Source organism: Mesocricetus auratus, unplaced genomic scaffold (genome assembly GCF_017639785.1).
Source record: "Mesocricetus auratus isolate SY011 unplaced genomic scaffold, BCM_Maur_2.0 Super-Scaffold_15014, whole genome shotgun sequence".
NCBI lineage: Eukaryota > Metazoa > Chordata > Mammalia > Rodentia > Cricetidae > Mesocricetus > Mesocricetus auratus.
The window spans coordinates 77020066-77041117 of record NW_024429186.1 but is presented as its reverse complement, the minus strand read 5'-3'; the positions used below and the strand labels follow the sequence as shown (position 1 = coordinate 77041117).

At 35.9% G+C, this 21052-nt stretch overlaps 1 protein-coding gene and 1 pseudogene across 10 annotated transcripts in view; both read left to right on the top strand.

Annotated features, from left to right (window-relative positions):
* The window catches only part of Dgkb (diacylglycerol kinase beta), a 744334-nt gene that overhangs the window by 363876 nt on the left and 359406 nt on the right, over positions 1-21052 (top strand). The window lies entirely within an intron of this gene.
* LOC106021615 lies at positions 5068-7184 on the top strand (annotated as a pseudogene).

The window sequence follows — 21052 nt, the reverse complement described above, 5'->3', positions numbered from 1 at the left end:
TGATGGAATAGAGCTTCTTATTCATTTGAATGAAAATAAATTTATATATCACCTTCATGTGTGATATATATCTTGTATATATCTATTTCCTTTTCCTGTTCATGTGTTACATACATCGTTTATGAGGGAGAAAATCTCAAATGGTTAAAGAGGAAATAAACAATATTTTTCATGATTTTCCTTATTTAAATGTATCTTGATACCATTTATAAGTACATGCCACAAAATATTTCTAGCCATTAGTAAATATGATTAATAAATTAAAACATACAGTTTTATACAATCAAAAACAGAGAGGTACTGGAGAGATGACTCTTTGGTTAAGAGCAGATGTTGCTCTTGTAGCAGACTAGGGTTCGATCCATGATGACTCACATGTATAATTCCAGGTCCAAGGTGTTTGTCACTCTCTTCTGACCTCCATGCTTGTACATGGTGCACCCAAGATACTCATGCACATAAAATAGAATAGAATAATTCTTTTTAAAATGCCTAACCTCAAATTAGAATCTAAAAGTAGATGTTGTGACATGTAACTCTAATCCCAGCACTCAGGGCAATGATGTGGGATCCTAGAAAGTTTCTGACCAGCCTGCACTACAGATTAATTTACTGACTCAAAATATAAAAAAAAATTATAAGTGGTTACAAGATTGAATGAAATGGTTCTCAACTTGAGGGCTTGGGAGTCCAACAACCCTTTCACAAATGGTTACAAATTAAATATCCTGAATATCAGATATTTACATTATGATTCACAGCAGTAGCAAAGCCAGAGTTGTAAAGTAGCAATTAAAATAATTTTATGGTTGGAGTCACCACAACATGAGGAATCGTATAAAAGGGTCACAGCATTAGGAAGGTTAAGAACCACTGATCCAATGGAAATATAGGATAAGACTGAGAAAATGGAAAGTAGTCATAATGAACAGATGAAAATAGTTTTAATAAACAATGAAATTCAATGTTATGCAGTGGGTTACCATATTTCATTTTTCATATTTTAAAATTACAAAGGTTAATCATGTGTTATTTCTATGATTAAAATTAGGCACCTTTATGGTGTCTGATATGCCTACAAATTAAAAATGTTAGGGAAATAAATTTATAATATATGTTAAATTTTAAAAGTGTGAGTATTTACTAAGCCATTATTCTCATTTGTGAAACTGAACTATAATAGAAAGAAAGCTACAAATGGAGGGTGTGAGTTTTGTATATTGGCATATGATTGGGAGGAAGCTAAATGGTTCTGAATGCAAAAGTTATATCACTATTTTGCATTTGCTTCTCTTTAAATGGAAAAGCAACTTGTCCATGAGTAAAACCTCCTTCTGCTCTTGATTTGTAAAAGAAGCCATCACAGAAACTACTTGAAGGACATAATAAGGGTTAAATGGTTGAAGTGTGCCTAAAGCTTACATTGATTATAAACTGTTTGGCCAATGGCTTAGGCTTCTTACTGACTAGTTCTCTCTTAATTATCAAACCATAACAATTTACCTATGTATCTCTACATGGTCTTGGCTTACCAGAATATGCTTGGACATCCTATCTTACCAGTAGATACATGGCATCTCCCATCTCCTCTCAGTTTCTTCTCTCCCAGAATTTTCCGTCTGATAGCTCTGCCTATATACTTCCTGCCTGGCTACTGGTCAATCTGTTTTATTCATCAAACAACAATAGAAACACATGTGCAGAATGACATCCCCCATCATCTTCTCTATTCTGCCTAAATAAAAAGGAAGGTTTTAGGTTTAACACAGTGCAATATACACAACAAAACAGTTATTAAATAAGAACTATAGTTAACAGTATTTACTCCATTAACATTTGGCAAATTTTAAAGAAAATATTCTATCATCTAACCTAATTTTGTGAGTCTAAAGTCTTATATATAACTTATCTTTTATCATAACTAAGGGAAAACATAACAATAACGCTCTGTCTTCAACTCCATCAAAGACCTCAGTAGGATAATATATAAACTCTAGTATTGACAGAGACATCTTGCTGCCTGGACAGTCATGCAAAGGTCTTCTGTAACGATGGACATCCATCTTCAGCCTACAGACCTAGAGTGTCTAGCAACGAAGCAGGAAATTTGAAACTGTCCAACCTGTATTGGCAGTCGGTCAGTCATTTTTCTTTGTGTCCTGCAGAATGTCTGGCAGACTCTTCCATGAAGCAGGAACCTTGAATGACTTTCCTGTCTTGTTTTGGCAAGTCCAGCAGTCACTTTCCTGAGGGTCCTGCATGTCCAGTCTGGACAGTGCGCTGTCCAGCATGTTTTCCCACATTGAAGGCAAACTCCATATGAGTTTCTTCAATGTCCATCTTCCTCTCTGATATAATTTGTGTTGCCAGGAGCAGTTGTGTTTCTTAGTCACAAAATCATAATAAATTTTAAAATGCCATATTCTGTCAAAGGCCTGAAGACTATCCATCTCAAATATATATCTGTATATATAAAAAACCTAACTGACATAACTGCAAGTTATGACTATTATGGGTTTCAATCTATAATCTGTATTTAACTATACAATGCATTTTTAAATGAGCTGTATAAACACAATATCTAAACAAGAGTATCATTATATATAACAAAACTGACCTTAAATTTGTATCAGTAAACTAAAATCCATACCAATGTAAAGTATTCATTTCTATATCATATTCCCCTTTTTGCTTAGACAAAAAGATGGACTGTGACCATTAACCATTTATAGACAATCTCATTTAAATGAAAACAAACATTTATAAACAACATTTGGGAATGTGGACATAGTTCTCTCCAAACAGATTTCTGTTGTTTGGAGACACTGTCAATTCTAAGGGCATCCTGAGAATCATGGCCAACTCCTGGCTATAGTAGTCTTCAAGGCTGCATCATCCCTTCTGTATTGGATGTGTGATCACCTGGGTCACTTCTTCAGGGGATCTTGCTTGACTGAAATATTTTAGTCTGGAATGAACCAACAGCTTTACATATTCTTTGGAAACAAAAAACAGAAACTCCTTTCCAATACAACATGTCCTTAGACATAAATTTTGAAGTCAAGGCATCTTCAAAATATATAGGTAGGATTAATCCAGATACATTCATAATCCAACATCTTTTATCAATCGTTGCTCCTTCCTCAGGAATCAAACAATTCAAAAACAAGACAATAACATGCAGTATCCAGACTCTGTCTATTTTCCATCTTTATGTGGCTTTTTTTTACTCTGCTGCTCAGTAGGACTTTGTTTGCTTATTGTGTCTTAGATTATTATTGATGCATTGCAAATGGTGAGTTTACCTATGCTGTGTTGTCTTGAGTCAATAATAGCAAATTTTTATATTTCTTCTTGCCATTTGTTTCTTTGGTTCATCTGTCCTCACATATTTTCCTTCAGGGATTACACGTAAGATAACCCAAAGGTGTCAAACCACTGGCTCATTAGTTTTAGTTTCTGATCTTCTGGTTCTGTTGACAGCTTATAACTTGTCTTCTCCAGTATATAACAAAACCAAATCTGCTCTGTCATATCTTATTTTTAACCTGTAGCTGTTAGCTGGAAGATCAATTTCTGGTTAAATGCTTGTTTCAAAGACAGAAAATTCTATGAATGTAGCTTTAAAATCCTTTTTCCATGGCAGTTCCCTGTGCAAAAGCATTGATTTTTCTAAACTACACAAAAATGAAAAAAGTTTTTAATCCCTTCAGTGGTATAAAAGGCTGATCCCAAATTAATGGGAGTTGCTTCATCAAAAAGTACTTTGAGTCACTTCATGGATTATCTTTATTCTGCTCTATAGCACATTTTCCCCAAGCAGTCCACATCATATTATAATGGGGAAAAGACTTTCTACAAATTGGAGAGAGAAGGATTAGTGTTCAAAACAATTTATAGTGTAGGAAACAGCCAGATTCATTTGATGTTCTATCCGTGGATCATTCCTCTGAATTCGTAAATGGCATTGTTTGATAAACATTTCTTAACTTCTTCCTAAATACTCAACATAACTTTGTAAAACATATAATTCTGTGTTTTTTATGAATGTGCTTTCATATCTTAATTCTCATTAGTATTCAGTTATTAATTACATTTATTAATTCTTTCAGCTAATATTTTGTATTTAAATCTTCAGTTAGCGTTACAGAGAATACAAAAATGAACCTGGGAATTGAAAAATAATTCTAGTTAATGTAAATATAGTACTCAGAGCTCTTTGAGTGTAGTGAGAAGAGATACAACAGTCATTATTCCTAGAGATAATTTATTTCACCACTTTACTTTTAACTGCTAATGTATTTATCTTACTGTTTACTTAATGTTAAATTATTATAAGGCATATTTAGAATTTTTAAAATAAATACATCAGGTTTTAGGTCAACTGTTAGCAACTATTATATCTTTGTGTAATTAAAATATTGTGTTGATATTTTTAGAGCATTGGTGCTCTATTTCAACTTGATTGGCTAACCATAATTTTTGACTCAGTTGGACAGAATCTGCATTAGTAACTATAATAGGACTTTATCTTTTAAGTGAAATAAATGTTAAAATAATGAAAAATTTCCATAAAGCTATTTCTTACTAAGTGTAGTGGTGGTTTTCTTTGCAACTGAAAGTGTGTGTGTGTGTGTGTATGTGTGCGTGTGTGTGTGTGTGCGTGTGTGTGTGTGTGTAAAATTAAAAATGTGTGGTTGTGTGTGTATGTGTGTCTTTGAATAAGACTTACGAATTATCTCCTAGATATCTGAGGCCAAGTCAAAGAAAGTACATGAATCATATCGATGAAAATTCTTAACTACCATAAATATAAATTTATCTTGGTTTGCTAACATAATTAGATACTCAATTGCAAGACAATGCTTATAAAGACTATGCTAGACCAATTCTATTTTCCCTGCACTGAATATTGATTTTTAGCTGCTGTTAATCATACTAGAAAGTACTAACTGGGACCCTCTACAAAATATAAGTCAGCTACTGGGCAAAGATAGGCAAGGCAGGAAGGAACGTGATTTCTGCAACGGTTCTGTTTTGTAGAACATTTTCAGAATGTATTTGTATCTTGCATAGTAAAACATGAAAGGGAACTATTTATCCACATTAGTCCTCCTGATGTCACTCTGGAAATATTCTCCAAGACTAGGAAAAATCTGACAAAGACAAGTAGACTTTACTGCACCACATATATTACCACCCGAATGTCCTATCAAATAGGTATTTTCATAGCTATGATTTAACACGCTTCCGCCTTAGTCAGTCACTAAGAGCCTCTTATTCTGCCAGTGTAGGAAAAAATATGACTACATAATTTTCACAGACATAAATTCCAAGGTAGTGGAGCCCTTATTGTTCAGAATGCCTTTAAGTTTTCTGCTCCTTCTCATAGTACACAGTGTTCCAGAAAAAATATCTTCTGCAGTTTATAATTGGTCACTTACTCATTTAGAAGGCAAAAGTATTTGATTTGGTCTGAAGGCCAATATAATTGCCCTATGAACATGATCACGTTTTAGTGTAATTGTTCTGTCAGCTCATCTCAAATATGTCTTTATTTTGAATACAAACTAACTCAGTGCGAAAGTTTGATAACCAACACGGAAAAACACATAAACACACAAATAATTATTATATTGCTGCTATCTTGTATCACTTAAATTGATTTTTTGGTCAAATTCTATGGGTATATAGATAAATTTAGCCTGACTTCCCATCTTTCGTCATAATGCCGTCTCTTGGTTGATTAAAACTTAATCATTCTGGAGTAAAAAGCAAAATCTGACCTCTTCTTTAAACCCTGCAAAATCTATCAAGTGCCGAGGAAACAAACTATTCAGGTTGTCCTGTGGTTAACATTGCTTACATTAGGACTGAGACTCTATGAATGCTAGGTCTAAGTTGTAGATTTTGTCAACACAGGCTTCCTGAATTAGAAGATGTAGTGACAGTGAATGTAAGATCCATTGTTGAGATGGGAGCTTATATCAACTTATTGGAATACAGTAACATAGAAGGCATGATTCTTCTTAGTGAATTATCTGGAAGATATGTCTGTTCTATGAACTAAGTGATCTGCATTAGCAGAAATAAATGCATGGTTGTTGTTAGCATGAACAAAGAAAAAGGATACATCGATTTGTCAAAAAGAAGAGTTTCTCCACAGGAAGCAATTAAATGGGAAGACAAATTCACAAAATCAAATACTGCTTATAGCATTCCTTGCCATGTTGCTGAGGTATTAAAATATTCCAAGGATGAACAACTGGAAAGCCTGTTCCAGAGGACTACGTGGTTCTTTGATGACAAGTACAGAAAGCCTGGATATGGTGATTATGATGCCTTTAAGCCTGCAGTCTCAGACCCATCTATCTTTGATAGTTTATATTTGAATGAAAATGAATGGGAAGTATCCATTAACAGCATCAATAGGTGTTTGACCCCCTCACAAGCTGTCAAAATTCGAGCAGATATTGAAGTGGCTGCTATGGCAATGAAGGAATTGGAACTGTAAAAGAAATCCTGAGAGCAGATTTTAATTGTTCCACAGAAATCATGGCCACCACGATTAACCTAATAGTCTCACCCAAGTTGTGATGACAACAAAATGACACTGAAGAGAACAGAAGACCTCTCTGTTCTCAGTCAGGCTATGACAGTCATCAAAGAGAAGACTGAGGAGTACACAGCTGTGTTTAGTGTTCATATGGAGTTCAAAGTGATCACAGATACAGATGAGACTCAGCCTACAAGGTGAATGGAATGGCATGAGAGAGAAAAGTCAGTGGATGGAAATGATGATGCAGAAGGAATGAAAACCAACTGTGAAGATTGGCCTTGTAGAAAACAGTCCAATTTAGAGAATACAAAGCAGCCCTTCCTGGCTGCAAACCCTAGGCCTGAAAGTTTTCCAGTATCAAAAAGTTAAAAGCTGAGTATTTTTATTTACAAGTGTTTAGATATTCAACAAACCAAGTCTAAATGTGTCAGCTGCTTTCACACAAAAGCTCTAACACCTTAAGCATTTGTTAAGGGAGTGGCCTACTTTGACTAGAGACAAATCTTAAAGAGCAGTCCTAAAATTGGGTTTTCAGTTTCCATTTCTGATGTTCATTGATTGGCATGCTTATCAGTCAATGCATCCATGAGATTTTCCAGGGGCACACAACACCAATAGTGTTGGTTTTTCCATAACATGCATTCAAGCAAACATCAAATAAATTCCTGTAATATTTAAAAAAGATCATTTTAACGATCTAATGTTAGTTTGATAATCATCTACTACTAATGATTATTAAATTAATACATTTATTTTGTGTTTATATTTACATGTGTGCCATTGACATGTGAGTAGTGGTCAGAGGAAAACTTGGAGGTGTCACCTCTCCTACCATGTAGGTTTAAGAACCTACCTAACTGAGGTCATCAGGTTTGGAAGGTAGTGCCTTTTCCTGATGAGCCATCTTGCCAGCCTCTAATGATAATTTTTTTTTGTTTTTTTCGAGACAGGGTTTCTCTGTGGCTTTGGAGGCTGTCCTGGAACTCCCTTGATAGTCCAGGCTGGTCTTGAACTTACAGAGATCCCCCTGCCTCTGCCTCCCGAGTGCTGGGATTAAAGGCATGCACCACCAACGCCTGGCTTTCTAATGATAATTTTATGTATAACATAAATTTAGATTTTTGCATCTGAAAAAGTTAAAAGCTGTGAGTCACAATGCTAATGAATTAAAAACTGTAAGATCCTTTTTTGTATAATATCTGAAACATAAAGCAATATACTGAATCCCATTTTATTTATTATAAGAAATCTGTAGGCTTTCTGCTGTTTCTATTGTTGTTGACATCCAGCGTTAATCCTTGGTGATCTGACAGGATATGGGGGTTATTTAAACTTTGCTGTGCATGTTGAGACTTGCTTTGTGACCAAGTATGTGGTCAGTTCTGGAGAATGTTTCGTGAGGTGCTAAGATAAAGGTTTATTATTTTGTGTTTGATTCAAATTTCTGTAGATAGCTGTTAAGTACATTTGATTCAAAATGTCTGTTAGTTCCTGTATTTCTCTGTTTAGTCTTTGTCTGGATGAACTGTCCATTGGTGAGAGTGGGGAAATGACGTCTCCCACTATTAATGTGTGGGACACCTAAATAACTACTGGGTCAATACAGAAAAAAAAAGAAATTAAATAAAGACTTCCTAGAATTCAATGAAAATGAATTCACAGCATACCCACACTTATGGAATAAAATGGAAGCTGCTCCAAGAGGAAAGTTTATAGCACTAAGTGACTTCAACAGAGAAAGAGAAAGGGAATTATAGACTGATTTACCTAAGACACAGAGAGTCTAAAATGTTCAATAAAATATTCACAAACCAAATCCAAGAACACATCAAAATATCGTCCTTCATGATCAAGAAGCCTTCATTCCAGAGAAGCAGGAATAGCTCAACATATGAAAACCTATCAAAGTAATCCACCATGTAAACACAATGAAAGAAAAAAATCATATGATCATCTCATTAGATCCTGTAAAAAGCTGTAATACATCCAACATCCCTTCATTATAAAAGTCTTGGACAAGTCAGAGACACAGAACATATCTAAACATAATGAAGGCAATATATAGCAAGCCAGTAGCCAACATCAAAATAAATGGAGAGAAACTGAAACCAAGTTCACTAAAATCAAGAACAACAACAACAAAAAGCTGTCCATATCTATTCACTATAGTAGTCTAAGTTCTAGCTGGAGCAATAAGGAAACTAAAGTAAATCAAGGGGATACAAATTGGAAACGAGGAAGTTAATATATGACTATTCCCAGAAGACAATATACATAAGTGACCCCCAAAATTATTCCAGGGAACTTATACATGTCAATATAAATGGACTGAAAAATAAGAAGACCTGGGAATCATTTCTGAGAAAGAACTCTTTATTCCTCACCAATTATTGCATGTAATATAGTTATTGATAGCTCTCACCATATCACCTATTTACTGAAGCATTGATGTCAAGCGCCTTTTGCCATCCTCTATTCCTTCCCACCCAGGCCACATTTATTTTTGTTGTTGTTGCTTTGTTTGCTTTTGTTATAGGCTGCTAGTGGTGGTGATGGTGGTGTTTTTCAATCTGTAATTATTATTTTACCTTCATTCAATTTTTTTTAATTTTTGAGATTATATTATTAGAACATTTATCCCTTCCCCTCCCAAAAACCCTCCAATGCACACACCCTCTGCTTGCCTTCAAATCCATGGTCTCTTCTTTTCTTTGTTATTGTATGCATGTATGTAATGTATATACATGCATATTTTTAAACACATTCCTCTTAGTTCATATGATGTTACTTGTATGTATGCTTGCAGGTGTAACCATTTGACATTGGCAAGCAATTAGTGAACTCTTCCCTTGGGAATACAACCTTGTTAAGAGAAGCTTTTCTTTGCTAGCCGCTTTGGTTTATCACCCGAAGTCTGTATGCCGCCATTAAACATGTGACTACTAGAGGCGCATACAGACTTCCTCCTACACAACCTCCCCAACTCCCAGTTTTCCTCAGATAGCTATAGCTCTCTGTGCAAGGTTGAGGCCTTTGTGGGCTGGGCTTTAACCACCCCTCCACACATACACACACATTTTGGCATGCCCCTTGTTCATCTCCCATTTGGGTAGTCATCTTAGTGGAACTTTCTAGGTGCATCTTCTTAAAACTTAGGAGACACAGTCTCACCAGCATCTCCCCAATCTTCTGGTTCTTTCAGTCTTTCTGTTCCTCTTCTTCAATGTTACATGAGTCTTAAATGTGAGAATATGTTGTTCATATACCTATGGGACTGGGCTCCACAATGTCACATATGGGTTGGTTGTTTATATCCGTAGTGGTTTCTGTCTGTTTCTAACATAACTTTTCTTGACCTGCGGTAAACTACACGTCTCTGTTGGTAAAAGCACAATTGTGTATAGGTTGTATAGATTGTTAAGGATAATACTGGTTTTGCAAATTAGTACTTGCAGATTCTCTTCTAAACTGGGCATTCTCTGGGGCCTCTGGCAATGTAATCAGCATGTATCCCCAGTGCACAAAATGGACTTCTTAGCCTAGATACATGGGGGGAGGGCCTAAGCATTGACCCAAATGACTTGACAGATTTTGAAGATCCCTCATGAAAGGCCTCACCCTCCCTGGAGAGTGGATGGGGAATGGGATGGGGGTTTCAGTGGGGTGCATGGGAAGATGGGTGGGAAAGGGAACTGGGATTGATATGTAAAATAAGACTGTTTCTAATTTTTAAAAAATTTATTAAATAATAAAAGAAAAAAAGATTCTCCTCTAATAATCAAGACTTCACTAGAGCTGAGTAGTTAGGTAGATTTTCAGATTTCCAGTACCAGCCATGGTTTCCCTTTGATTGAGTGGGTCTTAAATGCAATTAGAAAGTTGATTTTTATGACAAAGGTATCTGTGCATCCCCTGGGCCCTTAGGGTTATTGTGCCATGCTGGTAATTGATGTCGTTCATAGGCATCACAGATGAGTAGAAATAATGGTTGCTGGTACACATTTTTGAGTATGTTTGACATTAGTTGGGTAGCTTAAGTGGAAGTGACATCATGCACACCATTCAGGGGTAGTATGTGCTTTACAACATGTAGGCTTGATTTTCCTATTTCTTTTCTTTTTGATTCTCTGACCACCTCACTGAGAGTATGTCATCCTCAAAATACTTTGAATAATAAATTCTTATGCTCTCTCATATCTTAAACTCATAGCAAATATGTTTTGGTTTTAAACACTTTCTATTCTGCATCTGTCTGGGTTGTTTTAATTATTCCTAAGGATCCAAAGTCACTTAATGAAGATGTCAGTGTTCTTTATTCATCTAAATCTCTGCTTGACATTTCTCTATTAGCCAAGGAATAGGCTGAATATTGTCTTGGCCTCTCCCCTAAATATTTCTTTTATGATTTTCTAAATGTCAAGAAACAAAGATTCAGCTCAGTTTCCATTTTCACCATCACCATGCCTCTTCAGGGAGTCCCTTTGTTTTTATTCTTCATTCCCAGGGTCAGATTCTTCCTATTATATCAAGCCTCCTGGTCCCACCTTTTATAACAATAGATTCTAACTATTGTATGAGGTCTGGCCTTGGTTTTGCTCCAGCATCACATCTACAAACAACTTGTGTATTCTAAGATTCACTGTCTTAATTCTGTTCTTTGCTTAGTTCATCAGGGCTTTCAGTGGGTGGTTCACCATCCCACTGTCACTGAGAACACCTACTCTTTACTCATTCACAGATTTTATGGCATACTTTTGCCCAATTCTGAGTAATCATTTTGGATCTCAGTTTTCTCAAAATGCCTTTTCCAGATCTGTATAATTCTCTACACATTTTTATCTCATGATGATCACATCTCACATCTTAGATATCGATTTAATTTTCTCCTGGTTTATCTTCCCCTTGAACTTAGGTTCTTAAAAACAACATTATTGCATTTATATATTTCTTAGTGTGTGCATAAGTGTTTGTGTGTGTGTTTGATTTCTTATATCAGAGCTTTCATGTGGAAGTCAAATAGCAACTTCTGGAACCCAATTATCTCTTTCTTCCATGTAAGTTCTAAGGAAACACCTTAGGTTGATTGTCTTGTTGCTAACTTCCTTTACCTGTAGAACCATATCTTATGTGTAAACCTGAGAATGAAGAATTTTAGGTTATTCAGAGTGCCTAGTCTTATGGGACTTTGGACATAACTTATGGCAAGAAAGCTTTACTAGAAGCCTAAGACTTTGGATTAATTCCTAGCATATGAAAAGGAAATAAAAATATATCTAATCTTTGCATGCATGTTAACATATAACATTTGTCAAATATGTGTTAAGTGATCATTCTGCTATATTTAAGGCTACAACTTCCTTCATTCTTCCTTTTGCGGGAACTTAATTGAATTTTCATTTTAAGATAAAATATAACAGTTCAATTATCTCAACACAGTTATAATAAACTAAACTTACAAATATATACACAATATTCTTGTTTGTGTAAGCTATAAAGTATGCTATCATTTTAAATGTTTCTAACACTAAAAGAAGCCTAATAAATGTTCAGAAATTCATAATATTTTTATGCATTTCAGAGCATGAAATTTTCCTTAAATTCTAGTAGCAGCTCCAAACTAACTTCAATGATTACATCAGAGACTTTATTTTCATACCAACATTTGATTTCTGAGACATGAGCTTTCCTAATATTCCATAGCTAATCTAATACTGCTTGGGTGTAGCTGCCATATCCTTTTAATGATCAAACTTACAAAGTGTTTCACAACTAAGGATCTTTTAGCATTTGACATGTCCCTGTCCTCCTACTAAGTGCTGTACTGCTACAAAAGACAGTGATAAATCAGAGTGTTATCCTGAAGATGTAATTAATCTGCAAACAGGTCAGAATAGCTCCTTAGGTAAATGAAACTAAATCAGCTATATAGTCTATAATTAAGTTACAAGGTATTAGCCCAAGTGTAATGTTATTAATTATATACATACATTATTATTTTCTCCATATGAAATTTGTAATTTACTAAGTAATGATTAACAATTAATCTTAATACTTTAGTCATATTATCAGAATATAATTGTCATACATTTTTATTTATTCCATTTACTATTTTTTATCTGAAATGCAGAAGTGTGCATTTCCTTTCCTTGTATGTATATAAATTTAAAATATAGAAATGAAATACTGATATCCTATGATTATATTAGTTCCAACTGGCTTAAGGTACAGCAGGCTTTTATATGTATAACATTTGAGGATCTGGAGGTCAGTGTAAGAAGCGTTGAATCAAACCTAGACCTATAGCAACCAGTCTATATTGAGGGCTTGTTAAATGCAATTTTTTCTTCTTATTTCATGTTGATCCTTCTATATTAATATTTTTTCTCTCCCTTCCCCAATCAGTGGTTCCCTTCTGGATTCTACAATACTCCAACTTTAATGTGCAAAACTCAAAATTCAATACTAAGACCAGCAAAGTGATAACATATGATTTATGTTTTTCTGTATCTGAGTTAATTAGTACAATGCTCACCAGATCCAACCTTTAACCTTCAATTTTCATTTTTTACAGCAAAATGAAATTCATTTACATAAAGGTACTACTTATTCATTGCCCTCTAGTTAATTGATAGACATCTAGGTTACTTATATGTCCTAGTAACTGTGAAAAGAAAATCTTTGACAATAGAAGAACACATCTCTGTAGTATCAAATATAATATTTAGTGGAATGTAAAAATTGGTTCATACGGTAGGTCAATTTCTTATTTTTCATCACCTTCTCAAAGATGTCTGTAGTGGTCCTACCAGATTACAGTCCTATCAACAGATCCAGATTATTCTCTATTCCCCACATCATTTTGTTGCCTTTTGTTTTTGTAATCATAGCCATTCTGACTAGGGTAAGATAAAATATCAGTGTCCTAGTGAATAAAGGAACCAAATAATACTGTGTAAACTAGGAAGTTCATAAGCATTCCTGTAAAGGAAAAGGGGAAAATAAAAGATTACGATCATGTTACTAGTTGCTAAAAAGGCCTTTGACAAAATCCAACATTCATTCATGAGTAAGGTCTTGGAGAGATCGGGAACAATAGGAACTTACCTTAACACAATAAAAGCTATATACAGCAAACCAACAGTCAATATCAAACTAAATGAACAAAAACTCAATGCAATTCCTCTAATATCAGGAAGAAAAGACTGTCCACTCTCTCCATGCCTTTTTCAATATTGTCCTTGAAGTTCTAGCTAGAGAAATATGACAACAAAAGGAGATCAAGGGGATACAAATTGGATACGAAGAGGTCAAACTATCACTATTTGCAGATGATATGATAGTTTACATAAGCACCCCAAAAACACTACCAGGGAATTCCTACAGCTGATAAATACTTTTAGCAAAGTGGCAGGATACAAGATCAACTCAAGAAAATCAGTGGCCCTGTTATATACAGACTATAAAAGGACTGAGAAAGAAATCAGAGAAACATCGCCTTTACAATAGCAGCAAACAACATATAATACCTTGGGGTAATGCTAACCAAACCTGTATCAGAAGAACTTTAAGTCTTTAAAGAAAGAAATTAAAGAATACAGCATAAAATGGAAAGATCTCTCATGCTCTTGGATAGGTAGGATCATCATAGTAAAAAAGGTAGGATCATCATACTAAAAATAATGATCATACTGGAAGTAATATACCTATTTAAAGCAATCTGCATTAAAATCCCAGCACAATTCTTCACAGACCTTCAAAGAAAAATAACCAACTTTATATGGAATAACAAAAGACCCAGGATAGCCAAAACAACCCTGTTCCACAAGGTAATAACCGGAGGCATCATCATCCCTGACTTCAAGCTGTATTACAGAGCTGTAGACCTGAAAACAGCTTGGTATTGGCACAAAAATAGTCAGATAGAACAATGGAATCGATTGAACACACTGAAATTAACCCATACACATATGAACACCTGATCTTTGACAAAGACATTAAAATTATACAATGGAAAAAAGAAAGCATCTTCAACAAATGGTGCTGGAGGCTGACATGTAGAAGACTGCAGATAAATCTATGTCTATTGCCATGCATGAAACTTAAATTCAAATGCATCAACGACCTCAACATAAATCCAGCCACAATGCACCTGTTAGAAGATAAATTGGGAGGTACACTTGAATTAATTGGTACAGGAGACTGCTTCCAGAACATAATTTCAGTAGCACAGACACTAAAATCAACAGTTAACAAATGGGACCTCCTGAAACTGAGAAGCTTCTTTAAGGCAAAGGACACAGTCAGCAAGATAAAAAGGAAACCTACAGATTGGAAAATGATATTCACTAACCCCACATCTGAAAGAGGACTGATCTACAAACTTTACAAAGAACTCAAGAAGCAAGAGCCCAAAACACCAAAGGATCCAATATAAAAGTGGGGTACAGAACTAGAGAATTCTCAGTAGGGGAGTCTAAAATGGCTGAGAGACACTTGAGAAAGTGCTCAACATCCCTAGCCTTCAGGGAAAGGCAAATCAAAACAACTCTGAGAAACCATCTTACTCCTGTCAGAATGGCCAAAATCAAAAACTCCAATGACAGTTTATGCTGGAGAGGATGTGGAGAAAGGGGAACACTCTTCCAATGCTGGGACTGACCCAGACCCCCTGAATGTGGGTGTCAGTAAGGAGGCCTAGGCAATCTATGGGGCCTTGGTAGTATTTATTCCTGGCATACAAATGGACTTTGGGTGCCCATCCCACAATGAGGGATGCTCTCTCGGCCTAGACTCATGTGGGAGTTCCTAAGCCCTGCCCTAAATGAAATGACAGACTCTGGAGATCCACCATGGAAGGCTTCACCCTCCCAGGGGATCAGAGTGGGGACTGGCTGGGGGGTGCCTCTTGGGGAGGACGGGGGAGGAGGAGACAGAAGGAGCTGGAATTCATATGTGAAACAAGTTTGTTTCTAACTTAAATTAAAAAAAAGATTAGTAGTCAAGGTGGGACCCTGTGTAATACTAAGGTGTTGTATGGGAAGTAGTGGGGCATACATATGAATGGGAATCAATGTTGCAAATTGAACAAAACACAGAGTGAATATGTAGAAATTTTGGTTAATGGTAAACTAAAAAAAGGAAGGAAAGAAATGTACCCAGATATCATGAGCCAAGTCATCTTCTCAGCTTTGGATGATGTAAGAATAAGAAGGAAGGATGAGTGGAAAGAGAGAAGAAGGCAGAAAATAAGGGGAAAACAGGAAAGGATGACAAACAGAAATGGTTAAAAATGGGAACAGTAGGGGATAGTGCTGGCCTACTAGTGTCCCCCAGTGTATTTTGCAAATGAAAACAAGCTGTTGGTGAGGGGGGGCACAGGGTGGAGATGTTGGACAAGGGAGTCATGGGCCTGAGTGCTGATTTCACTTCTTGGCTAATACACTGCTCTGGGTTCCTTGTCCTGGTTTAGGTTGTGCACTGTTGACTTGTACTGCTCTCATTCCTCTCCAGAGGGTTCATAGCTTCCTTGTGGGCTTGATTTTCCTGACTCATCTGTGAACTGTGGATTACCTTGCAAAATCTACCTTGCTGCCATTACTAGAGTTTAGCACCCATATCTTGGCCTTTCCTAATTGAGACTCTGATGATGGTACTGTCAGCAGTCTCTGAGAATATTTGTGTAACATCCCTGCTGGTACCACTTTTGCAGATTTCCTCAGAGAAGTCTATTCACCCAGTTTCCCTGGGTTAAAAATGATTTGGCAGCAGAAGTGCAATCAGATGTTAAAGAAGATTGAGTCTGATTGTGAAAGATTTTTCTTGGGTATTGATTAGGTCAATTCTGGAATTAGAGAAGTAGGCTGATGTGGTGATAGAATGTTCTTATTCCCTTTATTTCTAAAACTATTCAACACCTGTTTTAGTTAAAGTTTCTATTGTAATGATAAGACACTATCACCAGAAGCAAGTTGTGAAAGTAAGGGTTTATTGTCTCATGCAGCATGTAGTCCATCATCCAGATGTCAGGGCAGAAGTCAAGGCAGGAACCTGAGGTCAACAAATGAGATAGAGACCATGGAGGAGTGCTTCTCAATGTCTCCTTCCTCATGGCCTGCTTGTACAACTCATGATCACCTACATACCCAGTGATGGCACCACCCCCTAGGGAATGGGCTCACCTACATTAATCACTAATCAATAAAATGTCACAGACCAATGTGATGGAGAAATTTACTCAGCTGAGGATCCTGCTTCCCAAATGACTCCATCCTCTGTCAAGTTGATAAAAACCTATCCAGACAGCTAGTTTCTCGTCTGCCATCTAGTACAGAATCTCATCTAGGACAGTTTATATTTCAATTCTTGCTGTGTTTTCCACATGTGATCAGGGATCTCTCACCAACACCATTACCATGCTTGTTCACAGACCCTCACATGGATATACATCTCCATGACTTTCTGGATATTATAAGCCTTCTCTGAAAGATGTTTGACAGGCAGTGGTCTGTATTATTTTGTTTTAGGGTATTTCCCCCATGAAATAGTTAAATGGCCATTCTTGACTCCTGGTAACACCCTAAAATAAGGGAATTGAAATATATTTAGTCAAGTATAATAACTGTCATAGCACAGGATGTAATAGAAGAGGAAAATGAAAAGCTGCTATTCAAACCACCGGATTTTGTCCCATTTATAAGTCACTTAATATAGATGTCCTCCTTGTTAAAGAATAACTGCCTAAACTTCTTTTATTATACACTGAGGTTTTCCTAGCATATATGGAACAAAAATTCTTGTGAGAATAAAATAGGTGATTGATATTTGTATGCTGAAATTAGGTGAATTTAAATAAATGCAAATGATTTTTAGTTTCAGTGGTACAGATTTTATATTATTTGAATATTTAAGTAAACCACTTTAATTACTAAGAAGTCTGTCTTGATAAATCTATCTACCAGGCTGACGAAAATCCTTTCTATTGAAATAGCATCTGCAAACACAGGAGGTTAGGAATCATTGCCATGTACTTGTTTCATTAATTTAGTCAACAAATATTCTTAGTAACCATCCTTAATTTAGTCTCATAGAACTAAACTGTGAGAATAGTTTTGCTTTGTTTCCTTATAACAGGAACAACCCCTCATAAGCATTATATTTTCTGTTCAATTTTCCTATATATGATTTTCATATGTCTAGTGATTCCTGTATTGTTAAAAAAAGAAATTTAATTTTCTCAAGTTCACTGACTCTTTGGGATGAATGACTAAGTTCTATAGATAGCAATGATGTCATGAGGAAAACATAAAATGTTTAACTGTACATGTAAATGAACTTTTAATGTAAGAACTTTTAGGGTAGGCCATTTATCTTACAGTAAAGACTTTTCATTTTGTTTTGTTTTTGTTCATTTCAAATACACGAGGTACCACAGGTCTTCTGGTCTTCCTTCCTCATAAATAACTTAATTGTTCATAATGTGCTTCAATGTCTTTATTTAATAATTTTATTTTTGAAAAACTAATGCACGAGCACTCTGTCTTCATCATTCCCTCCCTTCAAAATTCCTTTTCTTTTGATTTATTGGACTGGGAATCATTTTTTGCTGTTGTTGATTTTTTTGTGGGTTTCACATGATTCACTTATCTCCCTGTCCTCTTGCATCTGCCCTCTGTCCTTGGCAACCTCCCTTACCAATAAAAAAAAACAAAAACAAAACTAAATTAAAAACAAAAAAGAACTTCTGTTGATGAGAATTTATTTCAGATGCTTTACAATTGGTGCTTCATGTGAATATCTACCAGTGGCTACAATCAAATTCAGTGTCATTTATTTTTGTCATTTCACATTTGGGGGTGGAAGCTTATACATTCAAAGAAGGTAATTTTACAAATATATACCATATGTTGGTAGGGCAGTATAAAACTCAACACAAGCAAACAAAAGATAAACAAATCATGACTTACTCATTCTTTTAGAATAACCTTCTAACTCTAATTAAACGTTTACAAATTGCTATTTCCTCTTACTTGGTATATGTAAGTATTCAGGAAATATGCTGGCCTGCCCCGTCACCTGGAAGAATGCACTCAGCCAATACTCTTGTCAGCCCAGTTCCATGGCTGCACAGTTTTCAAAAGATGCATTAGGACCTCTTTAAAACAAAGACTTCTGCCCACTTGTGCTTTTTTTCCCATTCTCTTTCCCTCTCTCTTTCCCACTGTCCCCCTGCGGCAGACAGGACATTTCCTGCCTCCCTCTTCTCCTCTGTCCTCTCTCTTCTCCATGTTTCTTTACCTCTTTTCTCTTTCCTTCTCCTCCACCTTCCCTTTCTGATAAAACTCACTTATGCTCTTTCTGCCCAGCACACTTGCCTGCCCAACTTGGTCACCCTCATCTGCCATGGAATCTACAAGGTGCTCCTCACGCTTTGTCATAATAGTACAGTTTCAATAAACTGGGTATTTGCTCATCATTGGGTGTCTGGAAAGCATTTCTGTGCTCAGCAATCACAAGAAAATAAAAATGATAGGAGATTATTTCTTTTTTTTTTTGGTTTTTTTTTTTTTGGTTTTTCGAGACAGGGTTTCTCTGTATTGTTTTGGAGCCAGTCCTGGAACTCACTTGGTAGACCAGGCTTGGTCTCGAACTCACAGAGATCCACCTGATTGTTTCCTTTTACACACAAAAGTAACTGACATGTAAAATATATCTGATCAAAAAATCTTTAACTTTCCCAAGTAGTTTTTTCATTTGTCAAACTACACAGATAATGGGCTGAGAGACATCCAAAGATGTTTAAAGAATTGTGGGAACACGTGGTTTCAAAATTAGGGCTCTTTCTTTTTGTACCAACAGACACAATTCACTCAAGCTCACTGGAAACAATTAGTACCTAAGATGACAGTTGACATCCAAGAAAAATGCTTTCATCATAATTCTTCCCAAAAGAGAACTTGGGTTTTGAGCACCTAGCAGGCAAAATCAGGACTTCCAAATCTGAATGTTATACTCATTTACCTTTTCATAGAAGACCAATTAAATTGATTCAGGTACCCAGGCAAAGTGGCAGAATGAACAACTATAAAACTGTACAGAAAACCTCCAGAAAGCAATAAGGGGTTGCAGACATTATGTAAGAAAATAAAGGTGGTAACATTTCAAGACCTTTCCAGAGAGAGTGACAGCTCAGACTTACAGAGGGTCTTTCAGGAGAGATGATCACGAAAAGGGTATAGAAGAGCGGTAGGAGACCCTGGAAAGCACCTGAAAAGAGTTCCTACAGAGACAGAAGTGTCAGAACGCCAACAAAATGACTACTTGGGTCAGACATCAGCGTCCTCTGCTAGAGCTATATGTGCCCTTAACCTGTGTGCCATCTGTCCAGCCCCACAAATAATATCATTATTGTAGCATTTCTCAAAGGAAAAACCCAGAATAGCTTGTGAAACTTTGCTATTTTTAGGATGCACATGGGCTGATCTGTGGATTCTTGTGAAATCACAACTAGGTCAGTTCGTTGGGTGTGTCACATGTATGGTTAAAATTTATTACAACTTTCTTAGCCTCTTATTGTACTCAGCCCCATTTTGGGCTTTTATCAGTGCCGAATGACACTTTTCAGGACAGGAGGCTACGTTTCTCTTCAACTAATATTTTGTATTAAGCATTGTTACTATTGTTTGGATGGATGCATAATCCATTAAAATGAAGCAGAAGCTTTAAATAAGCCAGTTGAGTAGAAAAATATGAGACAAAACCCTCATCAGTTAGTAAGTGGAACAGTGAGTGAACCAAACAACATTACAAAACTGTAAACGGTAAATCTGTACATTACCATATCAGTGAACTGTCAACTGTGATGAGATTGTACAGACAAAACAAACAGGAGAGTACAATAGGAATTAAGAAGACAAAAATCTTTTGAAATGAAATTTTATTGAATTGACGACTTTCGTAACTTCCCCTAGAGCCTTTTAGGTTAGACATCTCTGCTAATTTGGGTCATGAACTTTTGTTTAATTTTCTGACAAAGCACAGTCGCATCTCTTCTAAGCCAATTGAGTTATTTCAGGACAATTGTCATACGATGCTTGCAAAATAAATTACTATTGTTTTTGCCAAAGGCAAGGAAGAGACCAGCCCTTCTCAGTTATCATTAAAATTTCATTTTCCTAGCAAGTACATGCATATGGGCTGGATGCATCATATAGCTGCAACGGCAAGAGTAACAGGAAATACTCTACCCAAAAATTTAAAAGTTGACATAAGGGAAAATTTCATTTAAGTGTTACTATTGACTGTCACAAAATCAGCTGTGGATACCTTGAAAAACCCAATGCAGGGACCGGCTCAATATATTTCACTTCGATGAACTCCACAAATAATTCATAGAAGAGAAAGACGTGTTCAGTGTTCCTTTGTGTACTTACTTAACATTTGTATCATAAGCAATTAGTTAAAACAACTTTTGCAATTTTCATTTAAAAAATTAAA